Here is an 18,868-nt window from a genome sequence, read left to right on the forward strand (position 1 = left end):
TGCAGGAGCTGCCCGCATCCCATGCACAGTCAGGAAACAGAGAGGAACAGACAACCATCTCTTTTCCCTTCTCACCCCATCCAGGTCTGCAGACTGTGAAATGGAGACACAGTAGGCAGTGTTGGGAGATATTATTTTAAGGTGTAGGGCTTTTGTTTATACTGTTTTTGTTTAACTCTGTGAAGCTGTGTTACTGTGCCTGTCTAAAATACCTGATGGTCCTAATAAAGAGCTGAATGGCCGATAGCAAGGCAGGAGCAAGGATAGGCGGGGCTGGTAGGCAGAGAGAATAAATAGGAGGAGAAACAAGGAAGAGGGGAAGAAAGAGAACAAAGAGAGGAGGGTGTCAGGGGCCACCTAGCTGTCTAGCTGCTCAGCAGTCCATGGAGTAAGAGTAAGATTTACCTAAGTAAGAGAACAGGAAAAGTCCACAGGGAAATGGTAGAGGGGATACTATAAGTTAAGAAAAGCTGGCTAGAAACAAGCCAAGTTAAGGCCGGATGTTCATAATTAAGAATAAGCCTCTGTGTGTGATTTACTTGGGATCTTGGTGGAAGACACCCTCCCCCCCCCCAAAGAGGAAAAAACTTCTTACTATAAGGCAGATGCTCCCTCTCTCCTTAGCTGCTTATCTCTAAGAAGGTACTCCAGACACATGGAGGGTGTTTTACTAACTGCAACACCACTGTTGAGAATCAAAAGAAACCATCACAAATCAAAGGTATTTTACTCAAGGCGACAGACTTGGAAATCAGTGCCCCGAAGACAAGTGGGGCACTTTCTCCACCACTGGATAAGTGGCCCCTGGAAAGACGTCTCTCTCTTCTGACCCCCAACAAACACTGTATCCCCCAGCTCACACATGTATCCCCCAGCTATTTTCTTGTATGAACTTCCAGTGCTGTTCTTGTCTTTACTAATTCATTTTTCTTGTTCTAGGTATGTGGTGTACATACCTAGTGGTGTGTGTGTGTGTGTGTGTGTGTGTGTGTGTGTGTGTGTGATATGTATGGTGTGTGCGGGTATGTGCTGATGTCCACACCCAGGAGCATATAGGGGCCAGAGGAGGATGTCAGGCATCCTGATCCATCACTCTGCTTTATTCCCCTGAGAAAGGGTCTGTTGGTCAGCCATCAAACCCAGCAATCCCCCTGTCTCTGCCCTCACAGCCCTGGAGTTACAGGCTCCCACACAGCCACACCCAGATTCTTGCCTGGGCGCTGAGATCCTTGTGCTTGTACAGCAAGGGTTCTTATCCACTCCCTAACTTATGCTGAAACTTAAGTTCACGACAATTTAAGTAGAAAACCCTCTATGTTCCTGCTTATGAGCAGCCAGTGTTAACTATCTGCGACTTAGAGGCCAGGGATGAAGCAAAATTCACGCCAGAGCTATGGGACAGCAAAGTCCCACTGCTGGGTTCCCCCTTGTCCCACTGGGAGAGAGGTCTCTGTGCCTACCTCGGCAGGCTGCCAGGTCTTAGCTCTGTGGGAGCCTCCAATCTGTAGCCTCAAGACTGGGCATCAAAATATTTGACCACAGGCTCTGCCCATCATGTTAGATGCCAGCTGTAAGCCTGAAAGCCTCTCCAGGCCAAAGGTAGAGCTGGCTGGTTGGTCACTTGGCAGCATGTGACCAGCAGTGTGGCAGCATCCATGCAGCCAACCAGTTTTCCCAGGAGGGTACTGTTGGGAGGCTGTTCAGTGTGAGCCAGTGGGCTGCCAAATAGGCTTCAAATCAGGGGCCCTGACTAACCCATCTTGTGTTCATTAGAAGAGCTAGGAGCCAGTGACATGGTTCCTCCAGATCAAGGCACATGCTGACAACCCTGACAACCTGAGTTTGATCCCTGGGACCCACAGGGGGTTAGGAGAAAACGGGCTTCTGAAAGTTGCCCTCTGACCCCCCGCCACACACACACACACACACACACACACACACACACACACACAAATAAATAAAATTTTAAGTTCAAAGGAGGCTGTCAGTTTAAACCAAACACTATTCAGTGCATTACTGTAGATGGTGGAGACAGACACCGACCCCATTAGCAGAAAAGGGAGCTCCATGGTGACACACAGCTGCTGGGTGACAGCTGTGGTACTGGAGCTTTGGGAACTGCCCCTAAATTCAGGGAGCCAATCATTTTTACTGCCTCTTCTGTTTGCAAGTGTGATCTACAGGCTATTCATTCATTTACCAAGCATGTATGGATTACTGTGTGGTAGCTGATATTCTAGACACTAAACTATGACGGTGACAGGCACACTATGGCTGGTGTCAGGTGGAGCATGAGGAGGGGAACACAGCCAGTGGCCACGGGCACAAAATAAAAATGGAATCTCAGCCAGGTGTGGAAGCATGTGCCTTTAGTCCCAGCATGCATGAGGCAGAGACAGGTGGATCTCTGTGAGTTCAAGGACAGATAGGAAAGAAAAAAAGTCAGATGGTGGCAAATTATAGGAAGACGATAACGTGGGGAGATGGGTGAAGAGTGGCCAGGAAGTGTCTTCAGGTAAAACATACAGGGAGGTGACATCTGAGCTGAACCCTGTGGAGACACAGAGCTGGTAGAGTGAAACTTTGCCAGGTTTTCTAGGGAGAGGGCAGAGCAAGTGCAAAGGCCCTGAGGCAGGAAAGCGCTTGAGAAACAAAGAAAGAAAAAAAAAATCCTTCTGTGGCTCTGCTAATGGGAGCAAGCTGGGAGCGATTACAGAATTACTGTTAATTTCCTTAGATGCCATAATGATGGGAAGGGCCATCTGGGAAAGCAGCACATCCCTCGGAGATGCCCGCTCCAGTCCCCAGGGGTGATGGCGTCACCGTGTCTGCAGCCTCCTGCCAAGGGACCCAGCAACAAATCAAGCCCTCATGAGAAACATAATCAGCCATGGCCTCAGGTGGAGGGGTCAAATGTATCCACCGTATTGTCCTTTCAGGGTTTCTATTTGATGATTTTATCATACAAAAAACAAGTGGTCCTGGGGAGACAGCTTGGATAGTAAAGTATTTGTCACACAACATGTGTGCTTGAGTTCGGATTCCTGGCCAATCTTGCAAAATCAGTGATTTCTGGGTTCAGTGAGAGATTGTGTCCCAAAAAATAAAGTGGCCAGAGCTGGGTGATGGTGGTGGTGCACGCCTTTAATACCAGCACTTGGGAGGCAGAGGCAGGCAGATCTCTGAGGGTTCAAGATCAGCCAGGTCTACAGAGGGGGTTCCAGGACAGATAAACCCTGTCTGGAAAAACGAGAGAGAGAAAGAGAGAGAGAGAGAGAGAGAGAGAGAGAGAGAGAGAGAGAGAGAGGGAGGAGGAGGGAGGAGAGAGGGAGGGGAGGAGGAGGGAGGAGGGAGGGAGGGAGGAGAAAGCCAGAACTAGACAAAGATAGAGGCCAGAGATTAATACCAGGTGTCCCCCGCCCCCATCACACTCCCCCATCCCCATCCCAACTCAGTGGTGGGATTAAAGGTGAGCAGCCATACCTGGCTTTTTACAGATTCTGGGGGTTGAACTCAGGTCCTCATGCTTCCAAAGAAAGAATTTCCCCCAACCAAGCCACTTCCCTAGCCCCTATCTACATTCGTAGTGAGAAACCTAGGTGGAGAGGGATTGGTCAGCAAAGGAGCACCTGCTAGCCAATGGCTGAGCCTAGGTTGTTAGACTCTTGGCCCTGGAACACATGAGTCATTCCCCCACCATCTGATAGTCACAATCTATGAACTGGAATCATAGCTCAAAAGGGATTTTCCTGGATTTCAATCATAAATGTACTAGATGTACTGTCCCAGAGAAAGCCCTAGACTAAACAGCAATTAGGAACAGACACATTTGTGCATTTCCCCTCAAGGAAACAAAACCCCCAGGGCTGGGAGGGATGGCCCACAAGTTAAGAGCACATGTTGCCTTTGCAGAGGATCAAAGTTGGGTTCCCAGCACCCATATCAGGCTGCTTATAACTGCTTTTAACTCCAGCTCCAGGGGACCTGATGCCTTGTTTAGGGGGATCTGACACCCTCTTCTGACTGCTGAGGGTATTGCACACACATACACATACCCACAAACAGACACACTTATAGATAATTAAAAAATAAATAAATAAATAAATCTTGAGAAGAAAGATCTCTTTGTTCCACCTTGTCTGCAGAAAGGCTTCTGCTCTGCCCAGGGCCTCGTGGCTATTTTTATTGTCCGCTCCACCCACAGTATAGGTGTACCGTCATTTACCAGGACCGCACAGGAGACACAGATTCACACAGTTAAACTTTCTGGCCTGTTTCCCCAAGAAAGACCCATGGTATAGCATCAAACAATGAGTGCATTTGTCTCCATGACCTGTGGTCTTTGAAGAGTGTCTTAACTGGGGACTGTCCCACGCTTTCTCTGGTAAGAATTCACAGTAAACGCCATCACTCTTTGCAATAGCTCGAGGCAATTATAGTGGTTTATAATTCTCCTCCCTCCTAAACTAGCCCTTGATTCCTAAATGTGCACTTTCAGGCGTCAGGCGTTAGAATAAATTAGACTATACAATTACATGTAATTAAAGGGGGGAACCGGCTGTGGCGATGCAAAGATAGCTGTGTTTTGCTGAAGTAAAGCCTGTCTGTGACCGTGTGCTGGCCCAGGGAGGCCACATGAAATACAATTAGTGTTCTGTTTTAATGGGCTTACGGAGCTGCTCTCATTATCACAATATCTGAAGACATATAAACAGTTTCTCCCTAATACCAGGGTATTTCTCCTGACAAGACAGCTTGGGTTCTAAGACTTCAGCAGAACTAACCACAAATTCATATTGTTTTGCAAGGTACTCAAACTTGTATTTTAAAAGCCCTGCAAAGCCCATCTCTCCTCAGGAGCTGGGAGGGTTGATCTCCATGCTGAGAGGGGGGCAAAGACTTCTCTTGGAGGGGGGAGTCACAGCCAAACTTGCATGCATTATTAAAGCCACCTGTGCCCCAGAGCATGGGCCTCAGCCGGAGCCTCCAGTCTACAGCCATGTCCCTCCCTTTAGTGTTTCTCCTTTACACGCCAATTTGTTTGAGACATGTTAAAAGGTTGTCTTTTATAACCCTCATAAACTACCATCAACTCTGGCCCAGATGCAGCCAAAAAAGTTTAAACAATCTGACTGGTTTCAACCTGTGGGCTGTGACGCAAAAAGGTCCAGAAAGAGGCTTTTGGGTTCCCACCATTGCCAGAGTCAAGGAAGTGAGACGGGAGAGGACCCCACAGGGTGAGCAGGACCCATGATGTCCTGTATAGCAAGCCACCAAGGGACTCCCAGCAGGGAAAATCGAGGCATGGGGTGTCAGAAAGAAAAAAAAAAAAGGTTGTCAAAGTTACAAAGTTAAACCAATTGAGTTGGGGGGTGGCAGCCTGGCAGCCTGAGGAGTTTATACGGCTCCACAGTTGTCTGTTTGTTATGATGATGTCATCAGGGGCAGAGGGGACACAAAAGAAAGCTGGCCTAGATCACGTGCTTAGAAAGGCAGGGACTGGAGACTCAAGCCCTGAAGGTCCCCCGGACTCTGTGTAGCCCACCCTGGCCAGAGTCCAACTGTGGAAGAGACTATCACTCCCCAGGCTAGGGGACATCTTATGCTGAGGTCCCTCCCATCTTCAGATACACACAGAAGTCCTTGAGTGGGGCCAGCTCTCCTCAGCCACCTGGAAGGAGCCTGGGGCACAGGATGAGGCCCAGACCATCAGGGTTCGGAGTTCACTAGGAATTAGGAGAAGACATGTAACTGGAGAGGCTTCGCAGACTCTCCAGGTGTCTTAGTTGATGAGAGAGTCTCAGTACACATTTGTCCTTAAACTCTGTCCTCTCCTCGGTAAAGAAAGAGACCAGGGTCAGGTGCCAATGTCACTGTGTTAGATCTCTCAGTTGCAACAGCCCAAAGAAAACCTAAGAGAAGTCAAGTGCTGCCGACTCCCTCCAGCGAGCAGTCCCACCTGGGTGACTGTAAGCCGCTGTCTTTCCTGGAATTTCTGGTGGACGCACCCATCTACAGAGAGAACCACCCTCTGAAGGGCAAGGGTGTGGTCCTACTGTGGCTCTTCAGCTGTTTTATGATGCAAATCCCCAACTTCTACAACATCCTCCAGAACCTCAAAGCAAACAGGACACAGGTTCCGGCCCGGATCCGCCTCCCTCTCCTGCCCTAGACCCCCATGGGACACTGGGGTCCTGCCAGAAAATCACTGCTGTGATGAGGTACCTGGTCCAAAGCCAGGCACAGCCTCTGCAATGGGGCTCACGGGGACTGGGGGGTGGGGGGGGTGAAGCCACCCGCCTATCCACTGTGGGCAAGTGGGCTGTGGGCAAGACCCTAACCTCTCGGAGCATCTGAGTTCTCCAAAGATTGTGATGACCAGGGGCAAATGCAGAACCTGCTGAACGGTGCAGAGAAAGAAAAGAATAAAAAAAGATCACACTTACACTTGTTGGTTGTTGTTTTGGGTGCCTCTGAGACAGTCTCACTATATAGCCTGGTTTGACTTTGGGCGATACTCCTGCCTCAGCCTTCCTAGTGTGGGGATTACAGGTGTGAGCCACCGTAATACTGTTTCAGCTGACTGTACAAAGACGTACAGTTGATTATATAGCAAAACTGATTACACCTGCTTGTCTACCCGTTTTATTTTTTGTTTTTAAGATTTTTCTTTTTGTTTGTTTTTAAATGGGGCTCCTGGGCCTCTAGCGGATCTTAGACTCACTATGTAGAAGAGGGTGACTTTGAATTTCTGATCCTCCTGCCGCTGTCTCCCTAGTGCTGGGAGAGCAGGCACGGGCCACCACGCTTTCTCGAGTCACTTCTCAGGAAGCTACTAATTATAGGAGAGCTCTGACACCAGTGCACCCACGGAACAGTGCTACAGGGAGTGAGCCCCTTCTTAGGCAGCAATAAGGCTGGAAGAAAGGGGGGTGTCAATATTTTTGGCTCGTGAAAGTACAGCCACAACTGTACACTGGGCCAAAGGTGGGACCTACCCCTGGCTTGGAAAAGCAAGTTCAGGATTAGTACAAAGAGGAGTCTAGAGCCCCCAACCCAGTCAAAACAATCCATTTGACCTTTAGATAAACAGCAAAGATTTTTTTAAATCTCCATGGTCACCCTGTTATTTTTACTTATTAAACTTGACAATACTATCCATCAGGAAACTAGAAAAATCCCACCAGGGAAAAGAGGATTTGGAAAGTAAGTACAGCCTGGGGTTTCAGATACAACGCCGAGCTCGGCTTCCTGGGTTCAGATCCCCGATCCATTGCTTGACCTTGGGCAAGTATCTTAGAACCGCTCTGTGTCTTGGTTTCAGTATCTATAAATGGATAGAGCACCATGGAGGATTTTCAGGGTTACGTTTCCACCGGAGGCCAGCGCTGTTCCCTCCACAGGGTCAGTTCCCCCCTGTTCATCGGCTGTAGTTTCTGCAGTTACTGGTCGGCTCTGTGGCGCTCTTCACCCACCCCAGGCAGCCAGTGCCCCTCAGACCTCTGGTGGCTTCGGGGACTGCAGAAACTGCGCAGACAGCACCACCTGGAGTCGAGTTTTCCCTTTACCAAGGTAGCCGGCCTCTCCTTTCTTTCCCATTCCCGGCCCATGTCTGGGCAAAGCTTCTGCTTTCGCTTGAGCTCAAGTTAATTTCTCAGAGAGCTTCGCAGGCGCGTGGGAAGGTCCCGGGCGCGTGGGCAGTTCCTCCAGCGATCTAGCTTGGGGATCGGCCCGAGCCGGCGTCTCCAATGGCAAGTGTGTGCGTGTGTGTTTAGAGGCGAGCGCTGGGCTTTCAGCAAAGGCAGTCGGGTGTTTGCAAACCAGGGCGAGCCCCTGTGAAAGCGGATAAAAGAAAACATTTATTAACGTGTCATTACGAGGGGCAGCGCCGGGCCGGGGCTGTCGCACGCCTCAGGGAACACTTGGCTCCTCGCAGCTGGGAGGGAGGAGGACGAGAAAGCGGAAAGAGGCTGGATTCTCCGCGCGCCAGCCCCGGGGCCTGATCCATGGCCCTGGCGACTTCGCGCCGGTGTCTGGTGGACTAAGAGATGCGCCCCCGGTCCGAGTGGCACACACGCGCGCACACACGCACGCGCGGTCCCGGCTCGCCGGCAGCTCTCTGCTCAGCGCACATCGCCTTCAACTCCGCGCCCAGGGCGAGCGGGAGCGGGTGCGGGTGAGTGCGCCCGGGGCCCGCGAGGGTGCGCGCTCGGCGGCGGGAGCGCGGCCGGCCACCGGCTCGGCAGGCAGCAGGCCGGGAGCCGCCGGGACTTCGAGCCGGGGCGCGGGGCGACCGCGAGCCGGGGTGAGGCGCTTGGTCGCAGGGTCCCCGGCGGGGCGGGGGGAGGGCCGGGTCCGGGTCCTGGAGCGCTCGGAGCCGGGGCGGGGGGTGGAGCAGAAGCCGGGATGCGGCGGCGGCGGCTGGAGCAGCGGCAGCGCGGAGTCCCCTACGCCCGCGGCCCGGCCCGGCTGCGGCAGAGGCGCGGTGAGGCCGCGGGGTCCGCGCGGTGAGTGGGGCGCTGGGCCGGGGCCGGGCCCGGATCGCGGATTCCAGGGCGAGCACGGCTCAGGTGAGCCCAGCTGGTCCCCGCCGCCCAGCTTCGGGAGGGTGGGCACCCAGAGGCTTCGGCGCCGGCCGGCCACAGGGGGCTGACCGTTTTGACCCTGTCTGTGAGGCTGGGCGGCGGGGGGAGGACTTCTCGCGGCGTCCCGGTGGTCCCCGGGGAAGGGCGTCTGAACCCAAGGGCTGCAGGAGCATGGCCGGGTTGACCCCTTGGGGGTTTAGACCCAGAGGGCCGGCTAGAAGCCAGGCCACGTGCAGCTTGTCTGGGCAGGACCCGAGCAAGCAAGGACCAGGAGCTCGCAGAACCGAGGACAAATGAAATCGGAAAACTTCTCCCGCGCCAGGTCAGAACCCATCGCCCGGCCGACCTGCGTCCGCCGCGGGCTCCAGAAGCCCGAAGGGGACGCTGCTGCGGGACTGAGACTTCATTTAGAGTAGTTCGTTCATTCATTCATTCGACAAGCATTTGTGGAGCTTTGAGCGTGCCAGGCACGGAGTGTTACCCAGGGAAGCGTGGATGGTAGTGTTAGTCCCTGCGAGGGCGGCTGGTGGCCAGCCGAGAGGAAGCTCAAAGTGGGCAGATGGAGGGAAACCACCCGCGGACCGTAAGTCTGCTTGATGGCCTCTGTCTGGCGGGGACCCTGAGAGCCTTGTCTCCCCACACAGTAGGATGGTCTGCACAGAGCGTGGCTGTGGTGACGACCTCCCCCCACCGCCTCTCCCCACTTCCTGAAAGTTCTGAGCGGCCCCACCCCTTCTGAATTGGCTCTCTTGCAGCTTGTTTTAATCACTTTTTGAGTTAAAAGTCAATATTTAATTAACCAAGTAATTACATTCAGCTTACGTTTGATTCTAGATATTTGCTGTGTCTGTGGGGACTCCTGCCCTCTCCCCTCTCCATCTGTCCCTGCCTCTTTCTCACGGTGCACCCCCAGGCTACTCTGGAGGTGAGTGACAGAGAGCAGGTGACACTGGCTTTCCCTAGGGACATCCTGGATTTTTCTCTCCGGAACTGTTCATCATGCAGTTTGTGGTGACCGAGACTGGGTCCAGCTCCCTCTACCCAAAAGGGATCAACTAAGATACAAGCATTGGTTAAAAGGGGGTGGGAGCTCCCTGAAGACCCCTCTGCCCAAGATGCTCCACCCAGCCTGGCTAGGTCCTCAGGGAAATCAGAACAACCTGTTTCTACGCCATTTAGTGTTGAAATCCGCAGTTTGTTGATAATGATTTTGGCTTAGCCGGTCGCATGCTGGACCCGCCGTCCCTGCCCTGGCTGAGAGGCAGTGTGGCTTTGGACTTTGTGTAACCGTCTTGAGGTTATTATTATTATTATTGAATTTATGTTTGTTTGTTCTTTTTTTCTGAAACCTTAATAGCATGTTAGGTTTTCAGAATTAAGGTAGGTTTGCTTAAACAAGGCTGGCCCTCAGGGAGGAACTAAGTTCACCCATGTGCAGTCTGTGTGCCCATCTTGTCCCCCTGGCCCACAGGGGCTTCATTCAAGGACCCCATCCCATGAGGGATTTCACCCGGATGTTCAGAATGCCTTTTAACTGGGGAATTGAGCCTCTCTCCTGTGTCTGGCCTTGGTGGCTTCTGGCCCCTGGGTCAGCGGGAGATTATCACTCAGCCATTATCTATTCTTAAACTCTGCCCTCTCTGAAAACCTGAGGCCCTTCCTGCCTTTCTGACCAGTTCAAAGGAGTTTCCCCTTCACCTCAAAGATAGCAAGCAGGAAGTGTTGTAGGCCTGTAGACACAAGTCACGTGTCCATGCAAAATCTTCCCAGCGCGGTGGCTTGAATATGGTGCTCGGTGGTACATTCCTGAGGCCCAGGCCCACTCTGAACCTCTTCCTCCAGGGGCTCAGTTATTTCTAAATGCAGGGGACAAGAAAGACCTGACCAGTAAAACAGTAAAGTTGTGGAACTTAGAAGCCCCTCCAAATCCTTTCCCTTCTCCAAGAACCTCCAGTTGTTTTGGGACAGAGTAGGGAGGTGTCCTGGTTTGTATTGTTTTTTGTGTTGTTATTTTCCTCTCATTGCTTCTGCCCTCTCTTCTTCCCCTGCGTTCGTCTCCCTCCACTGGTCTCGATGCAAAGGTTTCTCTCAAATGTGGCCGATGAAAATCGTGCTGAGATTAGGATTTTTAGCTCTTCAGAAGCACAGGGAGAGAGACAGGACACTGTAGGAGTGAGACCCTCTTGTGGCTGCTAGTGGAGTGGCCTCAGAGGGGGTCCCAAGCACTTGGTTTCAGGCTGGGCTCTGTGTGTGTGTCAGTGGACAGGAAAGTGAGCCTCTCCATGGTGACCAGCAGGCCAGAACAGGCTGGCTAAGGCCAGCCCCAGGGACTGGCCTAGTGGGGACCCCGGCAGATGCCCCTGATCCAGCCGGCTTCAAGGCGCTATCTAATTGGGAGATCATTAAGATCATTATAATTAATTGGCATCCTGATAAATGGCGTGATTGCCTAATTGGGGCGGTTGCTAGGGAACTAGACCTCACTTGGAGCCTAGAGGGGAAGAGGCAGTAGCTGGCTGCAGTTGGGCGCTGGGGTTACAGACCCCGCAGTTCATGGGCTCGAAGCCAGAACTGTATTACCCACATCTACTGGCAGCTGCAGTTGCAGATGAAATGTGGGCTGGGGTGTTTTCTTAGAAGGGCCGCAATCAAGACCCTTTCTCTTGCAAGCCATTGAAAGGGGGAGGCTCTGAAATCTCGGAGGCAAAAGAAAAATGTCTGATGCCTCTCACAGGCCCCCAAATCCTAAGGCAGCCCTGGCAGCAGGCACTGCCTGATTGGGGCTCGGCATTTGCCATAGATGCCATTCCCCCATCTCCACTCTGCCCTCTGCCTCACTCTGTGCCTTCCTCAGCACTAACGCTGCAGTTTCTGGCAGCCCCAGGCTGGATGTTGAAGACAGCCAGTCTGTCTGGCCACCTGCCCAGCAATGACATGGGAGTGTGTGACTCAATCGTTCTGTGCCTCTGAGTTCTTATCCAACAAGTGATGAGGGTAAGTCCTCACACCCTTCCTTGAGTCTGTGGGCCAGGGTTAGATAGTCAGCACCAAGTGCTTAGCACCTGTACCAGGTAACCCTCGACTGTTATCACACTGGAGATGCGGGGGCAATGCTACTGAGTGTCCCCCTCTCGCCTGTGTGGGCATAGCCCAATAGAAGCAAGCCTCTTGGCAGCAACAGCCCCCTGGGCCCCCAGGTGCCCTCCCGTGAGACCATTCATTGCTCACTGGCTGGGATAATAAAGTTACGCATGCCTCAGACCACAGTCTGGATGGGGGGGTAGCTGCTGGGTCCCACAAACCGGGGGTCCCCTGTAAAAGGGAAGCCTGGCCATTTGGGAAGCCAGGAGCCACCTGTATGGGCAGCTGTGGTCAGAGGAGCCTGTCTGTCAGCACCCTGGCTGAGGTGAGAACCACAGTGACATTGCCACCCTTCCCTTTCCACAGGGCGCTTGGGAACCAGATCCTACTTTAGCTGCTTCAGTGGAGAAAGCTGCAGCCTGGCTTCAAGCCAGGGCTTTCTGGGGGCTGAGTTTGCCTGGCCCGCCACCGTGAAAATCATCTTGAAGTGTTTGTTTAAAAAATGTGAAGCCCTAGGGAGGGAGCAGGGCACCCTGTATATGTTCAAGTCGGCAAAAAGCTTGAAAGAGGGCCTTGTTGACCTGTGGGGCTAACAGTGTGTGGGGGTGCTGCAGATGAGAGCAGGGATGTAGAGGTGTCAGAATGCACCTTTGCCTTGAACGTGACAACCTTGGTATTGTATGGGTCCAATGGCTACATGATCCCACTACCACACAGGGCCCAGTACCACACAGGTCCATCTCAGTACCTCACGGGTCCCAGTACCTCATGGGTCCCAGTACCTCCGGGTCCCTGTACTTCACAGGTCTCAGTACCTCATGGGTCCCAGTACCTCATGGGTCCCAGTACCTCATGGGTCCCCGTACTTCACAGGTCCCAGTACCTCACAGGTCTCAGTACCTCATGGGTCCCAGTACCTCATGGGTCCCAGTACCTCATGGGTCCCCGTACTTCACAGGTCCCAGTACCTCACAGGTCTCAGTACAATGGGTCAGATGAACTTCAAGATGACAAGAGCCAGTTACAGCCTAAGGACCTAGCCCGGCAAGAGGGGAAGGCCCCAAGGGCAAGCAGTGAAGAAGGCCATTGTCAAGGCTGTTCATAACAGGCTCCAAAAAACCATCAATGAAACCCAAGGCAACTTCATGAGTGGGGAGCACGGTGAGGCAACTTCAGGCAGGTAGTCTAGAGAGGCCTCCCTGAGATGAAGGAAGAGGCTGGCCTTAGAAGAGCTGAGGAGAGAGCATTTGAGGTGGTAAAGCAGCCTGTGCAAAGGCGCCTGAGGTGGAGAGGACACAGATGCCCAGCAGAGTAAGGAGTCGTGAGTGAGAGTGGTGTTCAGACTTGACTTTGAATGACGCGGAAAGCCATAGGAGGTTTTCAGGTAGGAGCAGATCTGTTTCAAAAAAGCTTTGGCTAACTTAAACAGTAGGCTTGATGCTGAGAAGTGGGACACAAGGCCCAGGGCCCGGGGCAGCTATGGGGGAGCCGAGAATGGCCATGGGACAGAATCATGGTGATGGTTTGGGTTGATGCAGGGGAGAGAGATTTGGGGTGTGGGGCCAGCGGGACTTGAGTGGATCCAGAATAAGGAGGAGCCATTGATTCTCAAATAGAGGTGCCCTCGCCAGCTAGGGAAGTTGCAGTAGCTGGTGGGGACAATTTTGAGTGTCACAAATAAGACATCTAGTGGGTAGAGACCACCAGTGCTTCTCAGGAATCTTCCCCTACTCAGGAGGGCCCCACCACAAGGAGTGATCACAGTGCTGAGTGTGGTGACCTAGTACAGTGACCAGGTGGCCTGGAGCAGGGTGGTTCCTGAGCAGTGTGAGGAGGGACCAGGAGGGAAGGTTAAGAGGGGTTGAGCCAGCTGGCTCTCCAGGTGCCTGCATACATCTTGGATGTGCAAGTCTGGTGACCTGCAGCATTTGGAGCCATTATGCTTTCCAGCTATTTTAAGCTGTGTGGCTAGACACACTTACGAGGGAGAACTCATTTTATTCTCTGGTGTAGTTCCCTGTCCCCAGGGCCTGTCACACACCCTTTTGGTGAATATCTTTGGACATCCCACTGGCTCTCCTCTGATGCTCCTAGGAGCACTGGGCCCCCCATGACACCCACCTCACTGCTGGGTGATTGGTGGAGGCCTTCTGGGAATTGCCTGGTGTGGTGGGGCATCTCTACCCTGGCAGGTGGCACGAAGACTCCTGAGTAGGGCAGCTATCTGCCCAGCTGAGCCTCCTCTGCTGCTGAACCTAGCACTTTGGTATATTTGCACAAACTAGTGTTCTACATTTTACATTCCCAGTCTCAAGAGGATTGCAAAACACACGTGGGCTCAGTGGCAGCTCCACCTCTCTCCTGCCCCCTTCCCACCCCCGCTCCCCCTGCCCGGACTCATAGCTGCGTGTTATGAAAAACATGACCCCCTGCTTTACACACTGGGCCCCACTGGAGACAGCCCTTCATTCCAGCTCAGACTGGAATCCTTAAGCTAAGCATGTCTGTGGGGCCAGGGGGTAGGAGAGGCTGAATCCATAATGCTGGGGACCTCAAGCAGGGACATAAGATGTGTTTGGCCAGGTGGCTGCCATATGTGCCTGGGAAGTGTGTTGCTGACAGCTCTTCTTATTGGCTCGTGGCCAGGACCCCAGCAGGACTCTGACCCACCTTGGTAGCCAGAGAGGTGGGAATCTAAGCAAACAGCCTCGGGAAGTTCAGGAGAGTCTGTGCTTGCTGGACACTGCCTGTGGCAGCTCTGGGGACACATGCTGTCTGCAGACTTCTGAAGGCCAGCCGCTAAGTTGGATGTTTGGGAGAACAGGGACTCTGACCAAGATCCTCACCATAGCTCAGCGTCTATTCACTTGAACGTGGCTCACAGTGCTTTACTTACAGTAAAATGGAATGCCTGGTTTAGTGTTCTGGGCAACTGACGTTTCTATTTTTCACATAACAAAGTTCCAAGTAGGGGAGAGTCCAAGTCTTGTCTTTAGATAACATCTTGGAATGGTGTTATCAAAATCCCAGGGTCCTGCTCTCCACTGTTCGTCTGTCCTTAAGTCTGTCTTTCACCTTCTCGTCTCTTGATTTCAGTGTGGCTGCCACAGCGCCAATCATCAAGTCTCCCCTCGAGGGAGGGTTACAGGACAGAACTTCTTTCTATCTCTTTTTCCAGAGAACAAAGTCCTTCTGAAAACACCCTGCAGCAGACTTTGCTGTGTCTTATAGGCCCTTGCCTGGCTGTTGTACTGGATTCTAAACCAAACGCCAGCAAGGATAAATGGGGTTTTGCTGACGGTCTTAACTCAATGCTTCCCAAACCAACAGATCAAACACCTTCTGTTTTTAGCAAGCACTTTGAAGGTAGGGTTTCCTAGAAGGAATTCACAGATAGTGTATCTACACAGTCATCAGTGAAACACCCTGATTAGAAATGAAAGGGAAAACAAAGGCAGCATGGCTTATAATTAAACACAGTGGACACACTGCAGCCCAGCTTGGCGGGACACCTGAGCAGGACATCTGGGCAGGACACATGGGCAGGACTGGTACAGGTGCCCACATTGTGGGGACAGGCACACACAGCAACCAGTGCAGGTGGATGTTTAGCCCGTATGGTCATAAATGCTTTCTAGCAGCTGAGGAGACAGCCTGGTGGGTAAAGTGGATGCTGAGAAAGCACAAGGACTTGAGCTTTGGGTCCCCAGCACCTATGTTAAGAGTAGATGTGGCTGCAGCTCCTGTAACTCCAGCACCATGGAGGCAGAATCAGGAGGATCCCTGAGACTTGCTGGCCAGCTAGTCTAGCTGAATTGTTGAGCTCTAGGTTTAATGAGAGGCCCTGTCTTAAAAGGTAAGATTAAAGACAACTGATATCAGTCTGCAGTCTTCACACTCACAAACAGATACACACACATAGCCACATACCCATAAAACAACGGAATTTAATAAATTGTGAACAACTGGCCAAATTTCCCAAGTGAAACAGATTTTGGTCTTTGCTTGGTTTATTTGGGCATAGGGTAAAAAAAAAAAAAAAAACAGGCAAAAGTGATCTTGTTTGTGGGCAACGGTCCATTTCTTGGTTCTGGAAGCTGCCAGCGGCTTTTTCTTTTCTTTCCTTTTGGTTTTTTGAGACAGGGTCTCTCTGTGTAGCCTTGGCTGTCCTGACTCTAGTTCTATAGACCAGGCTGGTCTGGAAACTCAGAGAGATCTGCCTGCTTCTGCCTTCTGAGTGCTGGGTCTGAAGGAGTAAGCCACCACCGCCTGGCACTAGCAGCTTTTTCATCTACTGCACTATCTGGCAGAAGTTAGGAAATTATACTGGAACTTGGGTCTCTTGGTGTACGCTTGTAATCCCAGTACTCCAGAGGCTGAGGCAGGGAGTTCGAGGCCAGTCGGGACTCATGAGATTCTATTCCCCAAAATCAAAACCACCCTCCCCCTGAAGTTGTGTTGGAAATGAGTGGTTGTTCACTGTGTGTGTGTCTTCATAAACAGCCCTACACTTCTTCAGCACTCTGGCCAGTCAGGTGGTGACTTGGATGCCCTTACACATTCCCAGGGTGCTCCCGGGAATAGGAGCTGACAGCGATGCTGATTTGGAGGGGGTCTTTGAGCCTAAGGCATCTATCTACCCCAAAGATGCCTGTAGCCTCTCTTCCCACACCATCTTGCTGTGATACTCAGTGCTACTAGTAAGACAAATCCAGTCTTTGCCAAACAGGGCCATCCATGCATTCTATAGTTGAGCTTGGGGTCATTGGCCACTCCCCAGGATGAGCTGCAGCAGGGTAGAAGAGATGTTGTTCCAAATGGCCATAGTGTCAATGAAAGACAACAGCTCTAATCAGAATGCCTTGGCCAGCTTGGCCTCTCAAGAGCTGTATGTAGACGGGAGTCACTCTGCCTCACTGCATCTCTGTTGCCTTCCCTGGAAACTGCAACAGTCATAGCAGCCTGCTCCCCAAGTAGATGTGGTGACCTAGATCAGTGTCTGGGCACAAGGGCCTGGGGACAGAAAAGCTGGCTTCCAGTGGTCACTGCCTATTCCTGCTCTCATCTGAGAATCCTTCCTCAGCTTTTGAGCAGGGTTGGCTGTCTCTAGCGAAGGCCATTTGCCCCGTGACAAGTAAACACAGTTGAGTGGGTTCAACAAGAAAGGTATCACCAGACTTACTGCTCTGCTATGCCACGTTCTGCTCTGGCCCCACCCTACCTCCCCTTCCAGGCCCCATGGACACCAGCTTGGGAAAGAAGCCGAGTTTAGTCTGTCCCCAGACCTGGAGCCTGTCCCCAGAACCCAGGATGGCACCTGTCACTGTGAGCACAGGCAGATGGTTAGGAAAGGGAGGTCCTCACTGTCTCCAGAGGACCGGGAATCTCCTAGTGCCTGGCCACACCCTGATGGCTAAGCCAGTGCTGTTGGAGTTGCAGTTCAGGCCTTGAGGTGCTTAGCAGCTGCCCAGGGAATACTGGTGTTCTGCACAATTGAGAACCACAAAAGTAGGAGCGAAGGCTCAGGTGCCTTCTGCCAAGTCCCATAGGGGCTCCTGGAGGTGGCATGTATCCTGAAGCGGCCTTTGTCAGGGCCTGTTGTTCCTGTAATAAAATCCAGGCTCCGTCCACCCTGCCTTGTCTGCCTCCGCCCCATTTGCCTCTAACCCTCTTGCCGACTGTTCTCTGCATCCCCGTATACTGGCCACCTCTCTGCTCTCAGATGCCGGGAGCTATCTCCAACCCCAGGGCCTTGTCACTTACTGTCCCCACTCTGTGACCTGCTTTTCCTTCATAACTTCACTCTGGCTCCTTTGGTCTCAGCTGTGATATCACTGTAGGATGACAGTATTTCCTCTGGAATTCTCAGCACTTATTTGTACTTTGTGTCCTCTCTCCTCTCCTGGAGTAGCTAAGACTGTCTTGTTAGAGCTTGGCCCAGCCCTGCAGGTGCCCAGGAAGGAGGCCTGTGGCTCAAAGGCAGAACGGAATGCAGCCTTTGTCCTTGCTGCAAGGTGACTACTCCTGGCCTGGAAGTCCAAACCTGTTTGTCACTGGCAGAGAACAAGTTTGAGGTGGAGCTGGTTGGACTCATGCATGCCCACGGTGGCTGGTGGAGGAGGGGTCATCCCCCCATTGCCCCAGCAGGGGCATCAGGTCCCACCCAAGAGCTGGTGGTTCTTGGGCCACTGGGATGGGAAAGTTTAGCTTTGAGGCAGGTGGCATGACAGTCCAGGCTGAGGCCTCTCCATCACCTCCGCTCCTAGCATTTGAGCCTATCCCAGGATGAGCTCTGAGCTCTGGCTGGGCTCTGTTTCGGGACTGGAGCGGTATCCTGCTTCATCTATGAGAGGCTTGTGTCTGCAGACCCAGCATACAGGAGGACTGAGAGTTCAGGGCCCTGTCTAAAAAACAAGAAAGTGGGAGGGGGTGAGGAGAAGCATCCCAGGCTGTCTACCAGGGCCTGTGTTTGGCTCTTCATCCATGTGTCACTTTGAACCTTTTTGAAAAAATCAGTTAATAGATTGTTGTATGGTGGGGGTGAGGCCTGACAAAGTCTTGCTATGTAGCCCAGGCTGACCCAGAACTCACAATCCTGCCTCTGTCAGCCCCCAGTTGCTAGAATAAATTTAAAAGTTAAGAGTTTTCAGCTTCTTCTGTAACTTGAGAGTTGAGGGCCAGTGTGGGCCCCGTTAGGCCAGCTGAGTGCCTCTTGGGCCTAGCCTGAGACCATGACTGAGCCCAACTGCCTCTGTTCTTGCTGTGTCTGGGTGGTCTTTCCCAGTGGAGCAGGCCTCGGTTCTCACACCTGCAGGAAACAAAGCCTGAGAGGGGGACCTGGAGCAGTGGCCCCGTGTCAGGCCCGCTCATCCCAGTTACAAGGCTCACACAGGTGTTAATACCCGGGTATGACACACTCTGAGGGACAACACACTGCAAGTGTGTGTTTAGTGATATTAAAATCTTACACCTAGCAGGTACCACACATGTGTAATCCCAGCACCCAGGATGTGGAGGCAGTAGGATCAAGAGTTCAAGGTCATCCTTGGCTACATATCAAGCTCAAAACTTAGCCTGTGCTATGTGAGACCTACTCTTAAAAAAAAGAAACAAAGAAAAAGAAATTAATTAAATTAAATCTGCCCTCTACTTATTGCATGACACTTAGTCATCCCACAAATCTTTAGAAGCAGGAAGTTGAT

General features: G+C 52.2%; 1 protein-coding gene across 3 annotated transcripts in view; it reads left to right on the forward strand.

The window, feature by feature from the left end:
* The first annotated feature begins 7,957 nt into the window (after positions 1-7,957).
* The window catches only part of Sulf2 (sulfatase 2), an 84,890-nt gene continuing 73,979 nt past the window's right edge, over positions 7,958-18,868 (forward strand). For 2 of the 3 annotated variants that reach the window (XM_035446746.1, XM_027423385.2), the window contains exon 1: positions 8,183-8,304. The gene's annotated coding sequence lies outside the window, so the exon portion shown is untranslated. The other variant, XM_027423383.2, reaches the window with a different exon arrangement.

The sequence above is a fragment of the Cricetulus griseus genome, chromosome 6 (assembly GCF_003668045.3).
Source record: "Cricetulus griseus strain 17A/GY chromosome 6, alternate assembly CriGri-PICRH-1.0, whole genome shotgun sequence".
Lineage (NCBI taxonomy): Eukaryota > Metazoa > Chordata > Mammalia > Rodentia > Cricetidae > Cricetulus > Cricetulus griseus.